The following is a 21606-nucleotide window of genomic DNA, read 5'->3' on the forward strand; positions in this document are numbered from 1 at the left end:
GCTATGCAATTATTATTTTGTTATTAAAATTTAACGATAGTTTGCATTATGTACTAGCTTTTAAGTGCATTGACAAAATTTTTGCTATCCCTCTCTTTAAAAGATCACTCTTAATTCTAATCCCCTGACTCTGAACAGGAGTTATTGGCTGACTCATATCACTAGATAGGGTAGAAATGGTGTGAGCCTGGGGCTAGGTCTCTCCCTAACCCCCATCACTCACTTTGGTGACTTCTAGCTGACATTTTGTATGGACATGCAAATAGCCCATGGGTAAGTGTTTGTTAGGGAATGAGGTTTCCTCCAGGGAGTAGAAAAGTAACGTCTTGGCTGCAGCTTTGTTCAAGGCCCTGAGCAAGAGCCACACACATATGCTTCTCTTCACACCTAACCCATAGAAATTGTGGTATAAATTGTTTAAAACTACTAGGTCTTGTGGTAATTTATTCCGTTGCTATAGACAACTAATACGCTGTTTTGTGTGATACACACTATCATTAAGTTTGTGATGGATTTTTTTAAATTTCCTGCGCGATAATTTGAATTATACTTCTTTGTGCTTGGTTCAACTTTGACTGTACCTTATTTCTTTATCTCATCTCTTCTTGGAGTAGCAAGAGTCACTATTTCTAGTTGGAAAGTGTAAAAGGTAGAAATTTGGGTTTGTCCTAGAGAAACTCAATTGTCTTATGAGCCTTGTCACTGAACTCTTCTGGCAGCATTTGTGAGGGGTTTCTGGAAGACCCTGCTGATTAAGGGAGTCTTCCAGACTTGAGCAGGAATATAAGGTTGAACATCTTTACTCTGCTGCAGAAGCTAGTAAGAATGGGACTGGTAGTAGAGGAGTTGAGAAGGATGGAGAAAAGGATGTGTGCATACCACACTTAACCTCCTAAGAAGCTAGCTCCTGCATTTATGAGAAAGGTTGTCCCTGAGAGCTCCTTGGTATTGCATTCAAAAAGCTCATTCTGCATAACCGCTGTAGCAGAACAACTGTAGCATGAAGAGATGATCATGGCACAAGCCAGACTAGAACATGTTAGACAATATTTGTGGTTTAGATCCAAACACTGCTTTACTGAAGAGTATCAAGGAATGCTAATAGCTTCATTCCTCTAGTGAAAAAATTACAATGAAATAAAGACTAAGAAAAAGTGATCCCAGTCCATGGAAAAATAATTTTCAGATAAAAGCATTATATTTCTTATGTTTACTATATGCACTAAATTTTATTTACTTTTGTTTTATTTTATTCACTTAATTTTTTTAAAATTTATTTTTAATTACTTGAGAGTGACAGACAGAGAGAGGAAGAGGCAGAGAGAGAGAGAATGGGTGCACCAGGGCCTCCAGCCACTGCAAACGAACTCCAGACACGTGCTCCCCCTTGTGCATCTGGCTAACGTGGGTCCTGGGGAATCGAGCCTTGAACCGGGGTCCTTAGGCTTCACAGGCAAGCGCTTAACCGCTAAGCCATCTCTCCAGGCCCTTACTTAATTTGTTTTTTAATGTGTGCTTGCTTTGAATTGACTCTAGATCCTAGTGCATTCTAGGTAAGTACTCCATCATGATTATATTCCCAGCTCCTGTATTTAATTTTGATTCTTTCAGATTCAACTAATCGTAGTTCTTTAAAATTAATCCTCCATATTTGCAGATACTCTGTTAAAAACAAAACACAGCCAGGCACGGTGGTGCAGGCCTTTAATCTCAGTACTTGGGAGGCAGAGGTAGGAGGATCACCATGATTTCTAGCCACCCAGAGATTACATAGTGAATTCCAGGTCAGCCTGAGCTACAGCGAGATCCTACCTTGAAAAAACAAAAAACAAAAACAAAAACAGAAACAAAAACAAAACACCACCACCACCAACAGCAAAACATCACATAGTGTCTCCCTCTCCTTCATCTACCATTAACTCATCAGTAACTCGTCAGGGAGGTATGGGGGTCTCATGCGCTCCTCCATCATCCATGTTGGAATGTTGATGGACCCAATATTATGTGCATTTTGTGCAGGTTACAACAGTCATTGTGAGGACAAGCATGCAAAAGTAAGCCATGGCATATAAGGCACTTCTCCTCATTTTCTCGTTCTTACCTGCCTTCCATCCCTTTCCTCTGCATTGTTCCCTGAACTTTCAATGGAATGATATGCATGTATCATTTAGCATTGAACACTCCAGAGTCACTTATTTCCAGCACTTTGATGGGTGTTGAGTTTCCTCGGTAGTTACCATTTGCAAAAAGAAGCTTCTCTGCCAGGCGTGGTAGCGCACTCCTTTAATCCCAGCACTTGGGAGGCAGAGGTAGGAATATCACTGAGAGTTCGAGGCCAGCCTGAGACAGCATATTGAATTCCAGGTCAGCCTGAGAGCGAGTGAGACCTTACCTCGTAAAACCAAAAAAAAAAAAAAAAAAAAAGAAGAAGCAGCAGCTTCTCTGACAAAAGTTGATAATACCACTTATCTATGAACACAAACACATATATTTAGAGGGCATTTTGAAGGGCATACAATATAGTCCTTCAGCCCAATAACAGTAGTAGTCATAGGCTTTTGATTAGATTTTCAGCACCAGATACTTTCATGGAGTAGGCCTCAAATCTAAGCAGAAAGCAGTTGGTTACCCCAAAAGGTCATGCCACTATGACACCCATAAGCATATATTATCTGGCTAGTCAGTTGTGTTGCTTACAAGGTTTACTGCTGGGTAAGAACGTTGATGACTTTTCTCCACCAGCAGCTTGCACAGCACCTTACAAGCACCATAAAAGCTAGCCAACAGGGAGGAAGCTTCCTGTTCAGTTCTAGCTTGATTTCTCAGTGTCTTGCAATTGACATAATTAGTATCTTCAGTAACAAGGTCTTACTTTCTAGTTCTGGTGGACAAACAAGAGCATTGGCAATAGCCTGTGTTGTTTACAGTGCCTTAGTGACATCTCTGACAAACAACCCAGTGGCATATGTTCCATTCCTGGCACTAAGATTTTTCTATAATAACCTATAGCTTCTGGGAATAACATTATCCTCCCACGCAGGGTACTTCTGTTCAAACTCTTTCTTAAATTATAATTTTAATTAGCTAAGAAAGAGGTGGGTTTACCTAGGCTTTTTCATAATGTCTTTAGGTTTGGTTATCCTTTCTTGACCATGTCCCCATTCCAACTTGGACCTTTCTACCCCCAGTATTTCATCCCTCTACTTTTCCGTCACATGTGATATATTGTCCCCCTCCTTAAGTCTGTTTCTCCCTGTCTTCCCTCTCATGGCCACTTTGTATATTCTACTCTACTGATATATATTTGAATATAAAATACATTTGAAGCTATAATCTCATATAAGAAAGAACATATGGCATTTGCCTTTCTGAGTCTGGCTTACTCAGTATAAAAATTTCCAGATCCATCCATTTTCCTGAAAATTTCATAATTTCATTTTTCTTTATAGATAAATAATATTCCATTGTGCATATGTATCACATATATATTATCCATTCATCAGTTAATGAGTATTGATGCTGATTTCATTTCCTAGATGTTGGAAATAGAGGAGCAATCAACATGGATGAGCAAGCAAGCATCTTTTGATAGAGTGTAGCATCATGAAAGTATATGCCCGGGAGTGGCATTGCTGGGTCATATGGTAGTTCTGTTTGAAGCATTCTAAGAAAACTCTACATTACTTTCCATAATGGCTGGGCCAATTTTCACTCCAACCAACAGATAATAAGGGTCCCTATTTCCTCATACCCTTGCCAGCATATGATTGTCATTTGTTTTGTTGATCTTAACCACTCTGACTGGAGTATTATAGAATCTCATAGTAATTTAAATTGCATTTCCCCCATGGTGAAGGGTATTGAACACTTAAAAATATTAATTAACCAACTACTTTTATGTCTTTTCTTTTTGAAGCTCTCTGTTCAGTTTTATAGTCCACTTTTGATTGGGTTGTTCATTTTCTTAATGTTTAATATTTTTAGTTCTTTACATATTCTAGATAGTTATACTCTGTCAGGTGTATAGCTGCAATGATTTTCTCTTGTCCTATAGCCTGCTTCTTTTTTTTTGTTTTTGGTTTTGTTTTGTTTAGTTTTGTTTTTGAGGTAGGGTCTCACTCTAGCCCAGGCTGACCTGGAATTCACTATGTAGTCTCAGGGTGGCCTCGAACTCACAGCGATCCTCCTATCTCTGCCTCCCAAGTGCTGGGATTAAAGGTGTGTGCCACCACGCCTGGCTAGCCTGCTTCTTGAATCAATTGATTTGCTTTGCTATATGATAGCTTTTTAGTTTGTTGAGTTCCCATTTTTTGATTGCTTGCTTTATTTCCTGGGAAACCAGAGTCCTATTCAGAAAGATCTTCCTTCTGCCTATTCCATGGATTCTACTCTCTCCTTCCTGGCTATTTAGGGCTTAAGGTGTGCTCTGCTGAGGTCTTTGTTCCCTTTGGAGTTGACTTTTATCAGGAAGAGAGAAGAGGGAGCTAGTTTCATTCTTCTATAGGTGCATATCCAGTTTTTCCAACACCACTGGAGAATTTTTAGAATTCTGACCCAAAGCTACTATGCTTCATTAAAAATATATTTCATACATAATATATAGTCATTATAGGAAATTCAGCTGAATATCTGTATATAAAAACTAAAAAAGCATCAAGAACATGAAATATTTAAAAATAGAAATTGAATTAGCCAAATATGTGTAAGACCTGTACATTGAAAACTGCAAAACATTGCTGATAGACTGTTTTAAGTACATAATGATTTATTACATTCACTGACTAGCAAGCTAACATTGTTAATTTTTCAATTATTTCTAAGATGACACCACTCAAAACTCCAGCAGAGGAACTGGAGAGATGGCTCAGTGCTTAAGGTGCTTGCCTGCAAAGCACCAGTACCCACATAAGCCAGATACACACAGTGCCACATACCTCTGGAGTTCATTTGCAGTAGCTAGAGGCCCTGGCATGCCCATTCTCTCAGTCTATCTCTCTTCTCTCCCTGCCCTATCTGCTTGTGAATAAGTAGAAATATTTTTAAAAACTTCACTTGATGACCCACCAAAGGTTAAGACACCATATGTGGTTGACACATAAAATGGGATGCCATCGCTAGAAGCTAGAAGAGTCAGTCCCCAGACAGCACGGCTAGTGCCAGAAGGTGCTACATGGGTGACTGGGGGAAAATGACCAATATCTGTGCAAGCCACTCATGCTCTAACATACTTAGCAGCAAATAACATGTTGTGATGCTCACACAAGTGCAATGGTGGCACACAACCATGGTGGGAAACCAACTGCTCTTACTGATCCCCTCAGTGGAACGGGATCCATAGCCGGAGCTGGCAAACAAGTCACAACCATATCCAAACAGCCCATTCTCCATTATAAAGCTACCAACAATCGTGGGCTACAAGAGGGTCTACACCTATTAAATTCTCTACAACAAAATAAGGGTTTGACTGGAGAGATGGCTTAGCAGTTAAGCGCTTGCCTGTGAAGCCTAAGGACACCAGCTCAAGGCTCAATTCCCCAGAACCCACGTTAGCCAGATGCACAAGGGGGCGTGTGCATCTGAAGTTCCTTTGCAGTGGCTGGAAGCCCTGGCTTGCCCATTCTCCCTCTCCCTCTCTCTCTCTCCCTCTCTCTCTCAATCTCTCTCTCTCTCTCTCTCTCTCCCCCTCTTCTCTCTCTGTCACTCTCAAATAAAGAAATAAAAAATGAACAACAAAAAATTAAAAAATTAAATAAGGGTTATCCCATTTGTCTGGTGCTAACTTTACTCTCCATTGGAGAATCTGCTTCTCTTTCGCAAATAGAAGCAGATCCTAAGGAGAGAACCACCAGATCATACCTCAAAAGGGCCCTAGCAGAAACTAAGAATAATTGGTAAAACAAGCAAGGGTTCTTTCTTCTTGTTTTAAATTTTATTTATTTATTTGAGAGCGACAGACAGAGAAAGAGGCAGATAGAGAGAATGGGTGCACCAGGGCCTCCAGCCACTGCAAATGAACTCCAGATGCATGTGCCCCTTGTGCATCTGACTAACGTGGGTTCTAGGGAATCGAGCCTTGAACTGGGGTTCTTAGGCTTCACAGGCAAGCGCTTAACCATTTAGCCATCACTCCAGCCCAAAGGTCCTGTTTTCTTGGTGAACCAGGTACCAGCATAAAGGTGAAGGAGATCAACACAGAAAACAGTCAACTCCTACCAAAACAGATATCTAGAGACCCAGAGGCTCCCAACACCTCATCACTGAAGCAGACCAAATATGAACCCAACATGGCTCAGCAAAATTTTGTGGAAGAGGGGGCAGAAAGAATGTCAGAGCCACATATTGGGTCATGATATGCAGAAACATTTCTCCTACATATCACTGTGGGCTATCTCCACAATGCCTAACCTATATACCTCAACAAGGAGGGGCCAGAGGGAGGGGATAGGACATGGATGAGCCTAACAATGGTATCAACTTGACTGTATCCCCTGAGTACAAAACTAATTAATAAAAAATTAATTAATTAAAAAAATTTCAGCAGGGATTTTTGTAGTGAATGACAATCTGATCCTAAAATTTACATAAATGCTAAGGATCTGTAATAGACAAACCAAATTAGGAAAAAAGAACCCAATTGGAGAATTGAAACTTTTTTATTCCAAGATGGACTACAAACTGACGGTAACCAAGATAATGCTACTATAGTGGCATAAAGATAGATACAAACAACCATGGAACAGAGCAGGGGATGTAAAACAAAGCAAAACATCTACATTTGACTACATTTTTTCCAAAGATACCACAGGAAATAGAATCATCTTTTAAACTAATTATACTAGAATGGAAATAGAATGTTTACATGTTTAGAAAGGAAGAAAATGGGATAGAGGACAAAAGTAAGGGGGCCATGTATCCCTTCTTTTGACTAATTCAAGCGGAGACAAGAGAACAAATGTGGTAGATGCTACTTGACATCTGTAGCAGAGGCTGATCATTAGCAGATGAGTTTGCTTGGGTGCCCCGTGGTAAACAAAGCTCAAGTCCATTTTGTGAATAAGCAGATGGGGATAACTCTAAAACTTAAGAGCAATGACATCAACATGGCATTAATTATTCACTGTTGAATTAATTATTAATTAATTAATAATTAGCTGTTGAAGATTAATATTTGTCTTAGAAGGAGTCTACCTCAAAAGGTGGCTGGTATTGAAAATTAAGTCAAAAACAGTAGCTAAGAAGGCCTTGGGGTAGAAGCAACTACTGTGCTTGGCCAAATGGATATATTTTGCCCACTGAACTTTTATGTCCATATATTAGTGCTGCTCTCACTTTTGGTTAGAGAAGCCTCTCTTTATATGGTGCTGGGGAGACTCAAATTAATCAAAGTCATGAGAAGAAATGATGAGAGTGTTCAGAGTTAAAAGAGACTTCTCTACCACACCCTCCAAGGCTCAGCAAACACTGCAGAAGGACGAGGTAAAGGATGGAAGGAGTGCTGTGGAATGGTGTCTACTGGACCCAGAGTGGTTGTGGCATTTATGACGTTGCAGTGGCTGTTGTTACTTGTACGAGTACTGCATAATATTGGGCCCATAAACATGTTATCATGGATTATGAAGGAGGGCAACAGAAAAATATGTTGAAATTGAAGAGGAAATACTCGGAAAAATAAGATAATTCAATAGAGTGGGGATGGAAAATGGGGATAAGAGAGGGTTTTGGGAGGGTGAGGTGGTTTGATCCAGATGTTCCCCATAAAATTGTATACTCTGAATGCTTGATACTTAACTGATGGCAATTTGGGAACCAGAGCCTTACTAGAGGAAATGTGTTGTTGGGGGGCAGACTTATGGGTATTGTAGCCAGATACCCCTTGTCAGTGTTTGGCACACTCTCCTGCTGCTGTTGACCACTTGATATTAGCCAGGAGGTGTTGTTTAAGCCTCTGCTCATCCAATGTTTTCCCCTGGCAGCATGAAGTTTTCCTTTACCTGTAAACCAAAATAAATGCTTTCCTCCCACAAGATGCTTTTAGTTGGATGTTTTGTGCCAGCAACATAAAGGTAACTGCAACAGAACAATGGATACCAAGAAGTGGGGTCACTTCTGCTAGAAACCTGACTGTGAGGCTTTTAGCCTTTTGGAACTGGTGTGTTGGAGGAATGTGAAAGGATTTGAAACCTTGGTCTAAGAGATTATAATAAGTATTGCCTGATGGAATCTGGTTGAAGTTAAAAGAATTGAATGAACTGTGAACTGTGAGGTTTGGCTTATGAGAGGAATAAAGAACTTTGTAGGGACTGGTCTAGAAGCAGTTTGTGGGAGTGGCTTACTGTGTTCTACCTGCCTGAGAAATTGTACTGGATTTTCCTGAATAACAATGTACTGGCATGAGCAGAAGGATATGTCACAGAATAAAACGAAAGTTTCAGGATAAAGAAAACAGCTCAATTCAGCTGCAATTTTTTTAAGGAATTACAACTATTGTGATTGGGCCAGCTGCTGTGCATTGGGGCAGCAGAAAAAAAAAAAAAAAGCCAACTCATGAAAGTAGGAGGTTTAAATGTTAAAGGAATCTCTTTATTTTCAAAATTGGCTTTATTCCCCACCTAGAGTAACAAACTGATAGCCCACCTGGTACTATGGAGTATAACAAATGCAGGAAAGAGAGGGACATTGATGCAACATGGTTTTGTTTTTTGGAGTTTGCCACTGAGATATGTGAAGCAGGATTGTTGGAATTCCCTATTTGGAGGCCCAATGGAGCCATGAGAAAGAACCATGGGTTGTAGTGGGTATCTCATCTATACTCCAGGACTATGAGACAGCCAACAAGAAAAGCCTCAGGGTTGGCATGATTGCTCCCCAAGCTGTGAGCAGCCTAGCTGGAGGAGTGCAACTGTGACTCCAGACTTTGTCACTAGTTAGAGCTATCAGACTTGGAGCTACAAATTTGATGCTTGCCCTATTTGTTTTAAGTCTTATATCGGCTCAGTCTTTCCTTGTTATGCCCAATGCCATATTTTGTAATGTGAATGTTTATTCTGTGCCATAATGGGCTTTTGTTTGTTTGTTTTATGGGTTAATCATTAAGAAATCATGGACTATGGGGATGTTTGAGCAGTACTGAGATTGATAAAAACTATGGAGCCTTTTAAATTTGGACTGAATGCATTGCATTTTACATCATGGGTGGTTATTAGTTTATGGAGGCCAGGGGTATAATGTATTAGTTTGATTCAGGTGTCCTCCTCAAACTCATGTGTTCTAAATACTTGATTCCCTGCTGGTGGCAATTTGGGAATTGGAAACTTCTGGAGGTGATGTCTTGTTGAAGGTGGGCTTATAGATGTTATAGTATGCTTCTCTTTCCTAGTGTTTGGCACATTTTCCTGCTCCTGTTGCCCACCTGATGTTGGCCAGGGGGTGATGTCCACCCTCTGCTCATGCCATTGTTTTTCCCTACAATCATAGAGTTTCCTCTCTAGTCTGTAAGCCAAAATAAACCCTTTCCTCCCACAAGCTGCTTTTGGTCACGTTCTCTGTGCCAACAGTGAGAGGGTAACTGCCACAGAGGGGATTATGTAAATCTTCTAATAAAGCTTTTTAAAATATCTTTGAGACAGACGGTATCTGGGGGAGGTAGATTTTGTAGCTGTGAGTGGTTCTTTTATCTTACCTATAAACCTATGCCAATGAGATGAGCTTGTCTTGAAAGCACAACTCTGTACTTCCTTAGCATACCCAAATGACTGTAAAATTCACTGAACTTCTTATACTTTTTGGACTCAAGAACACAAATCATGAGTAATGATTACAACAAAGTAGAAGCAAATTTTACTGACAACTGAGAATTTTGTGGTTTTTGAGGAATGTTGGTTCTTCTCACCAAGACTGCCTGGTTAGAGAAACCAATTCTGCTGTAGCTCTCAGCAGATTAAGAGAAGGGTGGGCTGGCTAGAAGCAACCAAAGGTGTCATGGCTAAGGTCTTCCTGGGCATCTTTCCACACTACCTCACTGGAGCTCTGTACCCTGGAATGTGCCACCAGCATCAAAGGGAGCCTGGTGTGACTCCTTTCTACCCCTGAGGACCTTGCTGTGGCAAATCACTTCACAATGTGACTGCTTTATTAAGCAATGGTTTCCTATCTCTTATAAATACACTGAAAAATTATTTGAGGACATTAGCATCTGTCACTTTACTTTATTCCACCTTCTCTGTGTTCAGAGATATATTACATTGGCTCTGTGAGAATTATTTTGATAGAGGGTTGTATGTGCATATAAGTATGTGTTTAAGTGATATATCTCATATGGAATAGAAATAAACTATAAGACTTTTTGGATTTTTATATTTAGATACATAAGTCTTTAGGTGAATATATTACTGGATTTATTCTATATCTCCCCAAATTAAAGTTCAGCCATACCCTCAGAATAAAACCTCATTGAAAAGGGGCATCTGTAGATGTTTCTAGTTTAGATGAGGTCATACTCATTGAAGGTATGATTTAATCCACAGACTGGTATTTATAGAAGAGAAATCAGAGGGCTGGAAGGATAGTTCAATGGTTAAAGGCACTTGCTTGCAAAGCCTGACAGTCAGGGCTGGATTCCCCAGTACCCACTTAAATCCAGATACACAAAGTGGCACATGCATTTGGAATTTGTTTGCAGTGTAAGAAGCCCTGTTGTGCCCATTTCTCTCTCTCTCCTCACAAAAAAATAAAAATATTTAAAAGACGAAGAAGAGAAACTAGAGACACATAGAGAGGGAAGACAGCTTTTGAAGACAACTGCCACCACAAGTCAGAACACCAAGGGTTTTTGGAGCCTAATGGAAGCCAGAAGAGACAAGTAAACTTTGTTCCTAGAGTGTTAAGAAAGGAATAACAAATGAAGAAATCTCACTTTTGTAAAGTTTTGGCCAGGCCAGGGTCCTGAAATACTGACATCAACTTCACTGAAGCTAAACTTTTCTGAAGGCAAATATGGGAGCTCAAGGATTTAAGCAGTCAGATATGCATCACACTTCAATTTGTTAATTGGAATGTATGCCTCTGTGCGATGCAACCTCTGGTAAACTAAAATAGAACAGAGTAACCCCAAATATACTTGAAATCAATTAAACCTCTATCAGTCACATAGACACCACATCAGTGAGTGGCAACTCATGAATGGACAGCTGGCCATTTGGTTCTTCAGAAGTGGAAGTTTCTGGACTAGCCACAGCTTTGGTTACAAATAAGGTTGTTGCCAAGCCCAACTCAGGCATATGGTGTCATGGAAGATACTCCTATGCTTTATGAAGGCTTCTGCTGCCAAGATCAAGCCACCCAAGATGCCAATCTTCCCAACTACAGAAGAAGAAAAAAAAGCTATTGGGACATGCAGATCCAATGTTGCACACCCAAGGAGTGAGGAAACCAAACTGACTGTATCATGATAAAGTTTATGTATCATAATTTCCAGAAACCATGTTACCCTGTATGCAAACTATAGAAAAACAGTGACTTGGGACCATGTGATGGCATTACTGTGGAAGTGAGGCACACAAAGATGCTGAGGCCAGCAGCTTGGGATGTAAAGCTCAGTTTCAGACTGATCAGGTCGCAGAGAGTATCAGTAAGCTGAAATGCACAAGGATGTGGTGCCTCTCAGGGACCCTAAAGGTGGAAAGGAAGCTTTTAGTAAGCGGCTGCCCATATTTTCTGGATAATTTTTCTCCAAATGTTGTAGGAGCCAGAGGAAAATAAAGGCTTTGGCGTCCAGAAGGCTGGAGTTTGAATCCAAACCCTGTCACTTACTGGGGACTTAAACAAATTTCTTAATGTCTTGGTTCTTAAAATTATTAGTTTTCTTACCCATATTTTCCTTTTAAGCTTGGTTCAGCTCTTACATTTAGAACTATGTTTTTTTTTTTTTTTTTTTTGGCAAAAGATAGACATTTCGAGGGACATTTCCCAAAAATGACATGGCTAATCAGCAATTATTAAATTGGTCAGTGTTTGAACAGCAAATGGCTCTTTAGGAAGAACATCAATGAAGCAATTACCTAGCAGATTAATGAGTGTCCAAGCAAGGCATGTGGGGTAGAGACAGATGAGAGATGACACAAGAGAAAGAGCAAGGCTAAGAAGCATTCACTGCCTCTTCTCAAATAAGACTCTTAAATGTAGAGGGGTCAATTGCCTGTGGCTTTAGAGACCATAAATTGTGATCACTTGTAACCACAAGGTCATTGCAAATAGGATCCTCTGTCACTGTTGTGACTGGTGTTACCTGGGGAAATCACATCTGTGCAATGCACATGAAGGAAATGAGAGGAATTGATAGAGGAATAATGAATGACAATTTCTTAGCCAATAAGCAAGGGAAACAGAGGTCCAGCTTTATTTATTTACTTGTTTTGGAACAAGCACCTCTGTATTTTACTGGCTCATTGATGATGCCACCCCACAGTGTGTAGAATACTTTTCTTGTATTGAGAGACTCTTCTGTTGCTGGTTTTGCATGATACATGGTATCACCCTTGTTAACACTCATTTCCTGATGCATGACATCTGAATGCTCATTTGCTCTTTGACTTAGGCATCAGCATTGGAAAGAGCTATGCCAGTATCTGAACTGACTCATGCATATTATAGATGAGGAACTAGAAACCTGAGCAGGGTTAGGTTATTTTTCTTAAGGAAACCAGAAAGATGTCCTTTTGGTTCTTTATTTTGTGTTGACAGGCTAGAGTGAGCTCCAGGCTTGCCCTTGTGCCCAACACTCATTACTCATGTAGCTGCAGGGAAATAACACAGTAGATAGTTTGGATGTAAATGTCGAAGTTAGGTAAGGTCCAAAAAGACTCTTCATTTACTCATTTATTCTTTTTAGGAAAGATCTATTGAGATTCTTCAACACATCATTTCTCATCCTCTAAATTCAGATTAAGAGGAAAATAACAAAGACATATCTGTTTGAAATTCCAGTGTGCTTTCGAATAGACTGTGGATTTGGATCTTCATAGGAACAGTGAGTATTCATGTAGGAGAGGTAGATTTCTGTGTTATAGAAAGAGATACTTCTGGATGTAGTGGGTAGCAGTTAGACACATCATTTTTAACTTCAGATGAATCATCTGTTCATATTTCTTATTCACCCAAGGAAATCCATTTAGTTACCTGGAAGCAACCTGAAGTTCAGTTATTTTCCATTGTCTTAAATTCATCAAGAGCTGACCAGCCCTTCTTTCTTTTACTATCACAGAGTAGATAACAACTCCTGAGAATACAGAGTGAATTCCAGGTTAACCTAGGCTAGAGTGAGGCCCTACCTTGAAAAACAAACAAACAAACAAACAAAAAGACATACTACAAGTACTTATTGCTTGCCCTCTGGATATCACAAACATTTTTGCTGTTATTCTGTTTTTAATTGATAACTTTACTATTTGAACATTTTGCATATTGGCCAAACTCTTAGGTTCCCTCTCCCACTTTCCCTGCCCATCATGGGACCTCTTCAGTGGGGTTATCTGTATTCCTTTTGGGGTCATGAATGCACCAGTCAGTCTTTGTGAGAGGAACAATGCCTCAGAATATACCTTGTCACCCTGTGGCTCTTACATTATTTCCACCCCTTCTTCCACAATGTTCCCTGAGCCTCAGAAAGCATTTTATGAGTCTTTTGTTGTATTAGCTTTCAGAAGCCTCTTTTTGCTGCTTTAATGACTTTTTATTATTTAGTTATTGAGAGAGAGAAAGAAGGAAAGAAAGAGAGATAGAGAAAGAGAGAGAGAAAGAAAGAAGGAAGGAAAGAAGGAAGGAAGGAAGAAGGAAAGAAAGAATGAGTGAATGATATGGGCATACCAGGACCTGTAGTCACTGTAAATGAATTCCAGATACATGCACCACCTTTTTCATCTGACTTATGTGTGTCCTAGGGAATTAAACCTGGGTCCTTTGGTTTTGCAGGCAACTGACTTAACCACTGAGCAATCTCTCCAGCCCTTTGATGAGTTTTGAGTCTCCTCAATATCTACCACCACTTCCCTGAAGTTGGTTCTCAGGTTAGCAGGGAAACCAGCACCCATATTTAATCCATCACTTCTTCTGTAATGTCTCCTGTTCTCTGGCAGATATGATAGGTGCTAGGTAGTTGGATTTCTTATTGCACAGAGGGCTCTCCCCAGTATTCACTACCATATGTAAAAAACAGATTTTCTAACCAAGAGCAAAAGTAACAGGAATCAAAAGGGATAAATATAGAAATTTAGAGGATTTTTTGATGGCATTTCCTCTCCTTTTAACCAAAAAGTAGTAGGAGATTCCTTCATGGGTCTGACCTTCCAAGCCATAGACTTGGTTCTCAGTATCAACTGTGAATTTCCTCCCACGGAGAAGACCTCATATCCAATCAAAGATCAGTCAATTACTCCCACAGCCTATGTGCCACAAATTCTCCACCATGTATGTACATTAACCACACAGGTTACTTTCAAAGCTTGCGGGATACACTGCTTTTTCAAGCTGTTGATGACCATTATCTTCCAGTAGCTCATATTGACAGCTAGCCACTAGAGAGCTGGCTACTGTCTCAGTTCCAGCATGTGCTCTTAATGTCCTGTGACCCTGACCTGTGATGTCTTCAGCAATGTAGCTCATTGTGGAGGATAACCTAATTCTGGCACTGAGATATACCAACAACAGCGTATACTTTTAGGGCATCTCTACAGGATGCTTCTGATCAAACTACACCCTCCCCCCACCCCGGTCTATTATTAAGACAGTTATATCCTGGCCAGACATAGTGGTGCATGCCTTTAATCCCTGCACACAGGAGGCAGAGGTAGGAGAATTGCCATGAGTTCAAGGCCCCCCTGAGACTACATAGTGAATTCCAGCTCAGCCTGAGCTAGAGTGAGACCCTACTTTAAAACCCTCCTCCCCCCACAAAAGGGTTATATCCTATAGCTAACAAAAAGGAAGGGTTTCTATGGTACCGATTCATACTATCCTTTCACATACATTTGTGAATGGCACTGACTATCCTACATACCTTCTTCAAGATCAGAAGTGCAACATGTATAGGATGAAAATCGAAAATCCAAGATGCTCCAGAACCTGAAGCCTTGTGTGTGCTGACCTGACATATTGTATAAAAATCTTATAGCCAGGCATGGTGGCACATGCCTTTAATCCCAGCACTGGAGAGGCAGAGGTAGGAGGATTGCCATCAGTTCGAGGCCACCCTGAGAATACAGAGTGAATTCCAGTTCAGCCTGGGCTACAGTGAAACCCTACCTCTAAAAACTAAAAAAAAAAAAAAAAAAAAATTATAAATGACTTCATTGCAAATATGTGGCAGGTCTTGGTAAACAAACAGTCACATTAACAAATTGTATAAAATTATCATTAGGCTATGTGTATAAGGTGTATGTGAAATACAAATGAATTTCTTTTGGTCTTATCCCCAAGTTATCTCGTATATACAAATACTCTAACATCTGAAAATCATAAACTCTAAAACCTCCAGTCTTAATGCATTTTGGTAAAGGAATACTCAACCTGTTTGTGATTTACCAAAGTAAATTCATATTTTTTAAAGATTTTATATTTATTTATTTATTTGAGACAGAGAGGGGGAGAGAGAAAGTGATAATGGGCACTCCAGGGCCTCTAACCACTGCAAATGAACACCAGATGCATGTGCCACCAAGTGCATCTGGCTTATGTGGGACCTGGAACATTGAACCTGGGTCCTTAGGTTTCTCAGGCATATGTCTTAACCGCTAAGCCATCTCTCCAGCCCCATAAATTCATTTTTAAAAAGGGAAATAAATTAACTTTAATGTGAAAGCACTTACTTTTGTTTTTATTCCAGTAATATTCCAGTGTTTTATTGAAAAGTATCTGAGGGTTGAAGAGATGGCTCAAGTGTTAAGGTGCTTGCCTGCAAAGCCTGACAACCAAGGTTTGATTCCTGTATGCATAAAGTGGAATATGCATCTGGAGTTTGTTTGTAGCTGCTAGTGGTCTTGATGCACCCATTCTCCCTCTCTCCTCCCCTCCCTCTCTATCTCTTTGCTTTCAAATAAATAAATAAATATTTAAAAAGAAAAGTATCTGAAATAAATGATCTCAGTAAGTAAAATTATAGGATTGTAATTTCTTCCCCTATTATTGCTGCTTGCTCATACTTATAATTTCTCTGTGACTCTCATTTTATAGATGAGGAAATCGAGATTAAGTGAGTTTGGGTGAAATGGAGTATCTCTATGAGTACTTGGCACCAGCACTTTATAAGGATTTGTTGGATTTGAAGAGCATACACTCTGTGTCTCTTTTTGTACTTAATATTTGAATTAATGGCTGAACCAGGTTTTCCCCTTTCTCAGAGGAGTGCACACCATGGAAAATGTGCCTCTGGGAATGCAAATAGCCCACTCAATGTATTAGGCAGCCATAAACAAATGGAGATTTGCACAGATGTAATTAAGAATAGAAAATACAAACCTATGTGCAGAACCATGATTTACAGTCAAATTCTTCTCCTTTGAAAGCTCATATTCGATTGCTCCTCGTTTGATTACCACCCTGCTGTTTCCATGCAAAGCATCTGCTTGCAGATCCTCAGATTTTTTGTAGCTTATGAATTAGATAATAACTTTGAAACAAACCCTTTAAGGAAGGAGTGGTTTATGCCTGCGCAATGCAAACATGCACACGGAAATCCATGCATTTCAAGTGGTTATTTTTGTAGGGAGGACAAATGTGCAAAAATATGTTTACCAGAAAAAAAAGTTCTGGTTTTGACTATTCGCCAAATGTTCCACATGTTATTAGTGATGCTGTGAAGTGCTCAGCAGCTCTTTCAAGACTCGTTTTTTCTGAGCTGAAATATGTTAATTCTCCAGTATATGGTCATCTTAGGGGCTTCAGAGTATTCGTGGCACATAGCTGCTGGCTTGCCTTTGTGCATGGGTTGCTACTGTTTGATTCCTATCCTCCTAGGTCTGAGTACCTGGAACAACACCAGTGAATCTTTTGGAGAAACCCTAATTCAACTCTTCCAAGCTGTGTACTGAATAGGAAAAAGCACCAGGTCGTTTTGTCTATACTCTCATTCACCTGTCTTCTGTCCAGTGTTTTTCATATTTAGAATGTGAGAGTCCTCAAGCCCAGACAGGAAGCAAAATTCAAGGGCTTGGCCACTCTTTCACATCTGAATTTCAGGAAAAGATGGAGATGATTCTAGAAGGAAGTTTCACCTACTCTACTTTCCAAATTCCATGACTCTTAGTGATCTGTCACACACTAACACTGCGTTCGGAGTAGTGGTTCAGCGTATTTCGCTGCCTCCACCCAAATGCAGAGTTGGAGGATCTCAGTCAAGGAGTACCCCTGCTAGATGTTAGCCCACTGTGGGGAGTGCTACAGCTTGGGTGGAACTCTGCTTCAGGCTTGCTCCCATAGAGGGGAGCCTGGCCTCCTGGGTTGGGGGAAGACTAGCCAGATGAATATTAGTCTTGACTGGGAGCCAAATTACAGAATTAAGTCTGAAATTTCTTCCACCCAGAGAAATTATGTTGGGAGTAGACTTCTGTTCAAGGCAAAAGGCCAATGCTGAGCCAGTGTGGCAAGTCAAAAATGGCCACAGCTTTGACGGAGTGAAAATCTAAACTGAAGAAAAGAATATGTTAGAGGAGCAGGAGGCGAGATGAGGAATCCCCAAAATAGACGGCAGCCTGTTTATGCTCGAGAGTGGGACACGATAGCCAAATTGTGTTTGAGAAAGAGGTGGAATGGGTCAGACACCTTCACTGGAGCTCTCAGCCCCTACCTAGAATCTGAGTTGGTACAGGAGGTTGACTTCACTGAACCAAGTCCACCCAATTGATTGAAGGTCCTAAAAGAGTTAGTTGGGTATCATACTTGGAGATGATTCCAAACTCGTGATTCTAGAAGAACAGACATCCCTGATTCTTGCCAACACTGCCCAGCTCTCAGAAGACTGGGAAAATAACACAATACAGAAACATTTAGGGAAATGGGACAGGAGGAGAGCAAAGAAGTGTTGTATATAAGATGCAACACTCACCCTTAGAAAACAAGCCTATATTGATGATATTAACAGAGATCAGGAGGTGTATGTGAAACCATAGAAAATTTCTCAACAGAGCCTAAAAAAATCCCCATGCAAATAAGGGCCCATTATTTCCCCCTCTGCATGGAATGACTGGCTTTGAGATTTAACATGGGAGGAGAAGCCAGATGGCAGCAGACAGGCTTATTATAGAAAGTCCACTTGCACTGAAGTTTTCTGAGCACTCTCCATCGTTGCTGAGTGAGGTTTTGTTTTGTTTCCTTAAGTGCAGGGCAAGCAAGTAGCAAAATTTGTATACAATCTGAAACCTTTTCATGGAAATGTTCTATTCAATACCTCTGATACATGATATATGATGCCACCACAGGAAAACGAGTGTTGCTACAGACGTTAATCATAATTATGAAAATTTTTAATTTAAATGTAGGTCTGAACACACAAAATACAGTGCATGGCCATCTGTTAGTTTTCCATCTGGGCTCATTTGCAAAATACATTCTGTTTCCCTCCCCCTCCCCCCTCTATTTATAATCTTCCCTGGAAAACAAATATGCCTAATCTATGGCATGCCAGAGCTGAAGTTAGCTATTTACAAGTGGCTTTTAATAGACATGGTTACACAGTTGAAAGCAGTAACAGAAACTTCAAGTTCTTTCTCTCAGCACCCTCTTAGACTTTTGTCAGTAGACTCTTCCCTTTGAGAGTCTCCATATGAAGACTTTACAGCTTTTATGTAAGAAATAATGGAACTCTTATGTTATGATGAAAAATCACTACAACTCTATAGATTTTGAGCAGCATTATTCATTATTGTGGGTAGCAATAAGGCAATGTCCACCAATGGAGGACAACTGTGCTATATCCACATAGAGCATATATGAAGCACCAACAATTGCATGACTTTGAGAAGGTAACCAACCACTCTGATTAGACTGACTGGAAATCATTCTTGGTCCTGCATACCAGCTCAAAAGCTCATGTCTGCAGGTGAATATAGGCCCTAGAGAAGATTCTACATATATATTGCTAAACAGATGTATTATCAAAATGCTTCCTAATTATTTATCTTTATACCCACAGGTCACCTCTACTCTGCTCTCAGCCACAGCCAGAAAAGCTGTTGTTTCTCCTTTTCCGTTGGCAGTATGAGGTAGTTAATACAGAGAAACATAACTGGTCAACTACTTAAAATAAGTGACTGATGAGTACTCGGTGCTACATTGGATGTCTACACTATCCCTTTCAGGGTTCAGGGACTATTGTGGTAGATGAGAAGGAAAGAGCTGGGGGATGGGGAGGAGCCTGGAGGTACACTGTCACCTGGATAGGAGAAGCCCATTGAACTCATTAACTCACAGCAGCCATGGCTACTTGCAAAATACCTGCACACAATAGGGCCAGTCAACATTCTGTTGTGGATAGGAGAAGGGCTTGAGAGGCCTTTTCCTGCCATGATGACTAATGACAGTTGATGGCTGCCAAGGGAAGTGAAGTCATTGTCATCTGTGGTGTAGCCACTGATAAGAGAGAAAAATAAGTACCATGGGACTGAGGGGGATAAGACGGAGTACTGTGGGTTACATATAACCAAAATGCAGTATGCATGTATGAAAAATTAAATTTAATGTAATAAATGAAGGGGCTGGGGAGATGACACACTGGTTAAATACACTTGAAAATCTGCTAGCCTGGGTTCAATTCCCAAGCTGCCCACATAAGCCACACACACTCACACACACACACACACACACACACTCACACACACACACGAGCGCACACACAAAATGGTTCAAGTTTAGGGCCTTTATTTTCACAGTCAAGAGGCCTTGGTGCATCCACAACACACACACATACACAAATAAATAAATACTTAATTAAAAGATGAAACACTGATACATATCACAACTTGTGTAACAACATTACACTAAGTGAAAGAAGCCACATGGTTAAGGTCACATATTGTGAGGTCCCATTTATATGAATGTACAATTTAGGCAAATGTATAGACACTACTGGTTGTGTAAAGCTGGAACATGAGGTTGTGGGAAATATGAAATACTACTATTAAATACCTTTGGGGTGATGAAAACCCTCTAAAATTGGATTCTGATGATTTCTGCATAATTCTGGGAATATACAAACCTACTGAAATATATACTTTAGAGAGGTAAGCTTTATGATATAATTATATCTAAATAAAGGTATTAGAAAGAAGGCTATGCAGTTGGAAGAGGATGCAAAAGTTATCTAGTCCATTTTGTACATTTTAAAGATGGTGCTGTGAAATCCTAGGGGTCAAATGATGACTCCTCAGTGGGTGAATAGTGAGGCTCCAGGCCTCTGTTCAAAGATTCTTCCTGATGCATAGTGCTGAGTGACACTGGCCCACCTTGTTTCAAAGTCTGATATGAACAGGGGTAGATTGAAGAAGGAAAGATGCAAATGGAAAGACCAGTTACAAAGTGATCACAGTGGCACCAAACATAGGTAAGGAAGGCCTTTAAAGACAGCTAATGATAAAAAGCTGTTTGGGGAGAACTCCAACTTCACCAACAAGTTTATGGCCAAAGGTGACGGGGTGCTCTGCTGAGTGCTATTAGAAGCCTTGAGTAGATGTAACCATTGTGAAGGCAGAACAAGAACCCTGGAATTCCAGTATGTCAATTACAAAGAGAAAGAGAAAATACAAAGGAAGAACTGAAATAAAGACAGGAAGCCAAGAGGGGTCACCTGTCCCCAGGAACAAGGAAGCACCTAACTTGAAGTGGCTGGATGCTCCAGGAGGCCTTTTGGACATGTTGCTTGAGGCCTCGGCCTTTGCTGGAGGTCTCAGTGTATGAAGCTCAGAGTGGAAAAATTCAAGAACTTGAGTCAAATAAAAGTTCTGACTCTGGAGATCAGGCAAGATAGGAGGAAAAAAATCTACAAGAATTGAACTGATGAGATGAGAGAAAGTGAATGGTGTTAAACTGATGAGATGAGAGAAAGTGAATGGTGTTAAAATATGGACGAAAGCAGCTGGAAAGTTTGAGAACGAGGCTGTCATGAGAAAATATATAGAAGAAAGAAAATAGAGTCCCCCGGATGATTCCTGTCATACTGGGGATGAACATACATACACAAGTAGGCTGTCCCTGCTTTTCTGTTATGGTGAAGGGCAGGGGGAATTGAGAACCCAGACTTAGCAAAGAGCTTCCATTTGCTCTCGGGAAGTTAACTAGAGCTGGTATGGTACAGCCTTGAAAAATTTAGGTTGAGAATACAGGCAAAGAGCTCTGATAATAAAGATCAGTTGTATGAATTTCCACTAAAAAACCATAAACCTGGAGTCCACGGGTGTATGCCTCCCCTAGGACACTATTACTGAGAGTGAGGGGGAAGCAAGTGAACATTTGCTTATTTACCAGGTTCTAGGAATTCAGAGAAAGGCAGGAAGGTGTGCTTACCTACCCCCATGGGGTTCAGTTAAGTCACAGACAGACGGGCAGAGCAGCTGTTTCTAAGTCATG

The 21606-nt window shown here is 40.3% G+C and overlaps 1 pseudogene; it reads right to left on the reverse strand.

The window, feature by feature from the left end:
• Nucleotides 1-21606, reverse strand: part of LOC101617766 — a 183238-nt pseudogene that overhangs the window by 152665 nt on the left and 8967 nt on the right.

The sequence above is a fragment of the Jaculus jaculus genome, chromosome 1 (assembly GCF_020740685.1).
Source record: "Jaculus jaculus isolate mJacJac1 chromosome 1, mJacJac1.mat.Y.cur, whole genome shotgun sequence".
In the NCBI taxonomy this organism is placed as follows: domain Eukaryota; kingdom Metazoa; phylum Chordata; class Mammalia; order Rodentia; family Dipodidae; genus Jaculus; species Jaculus jaculus.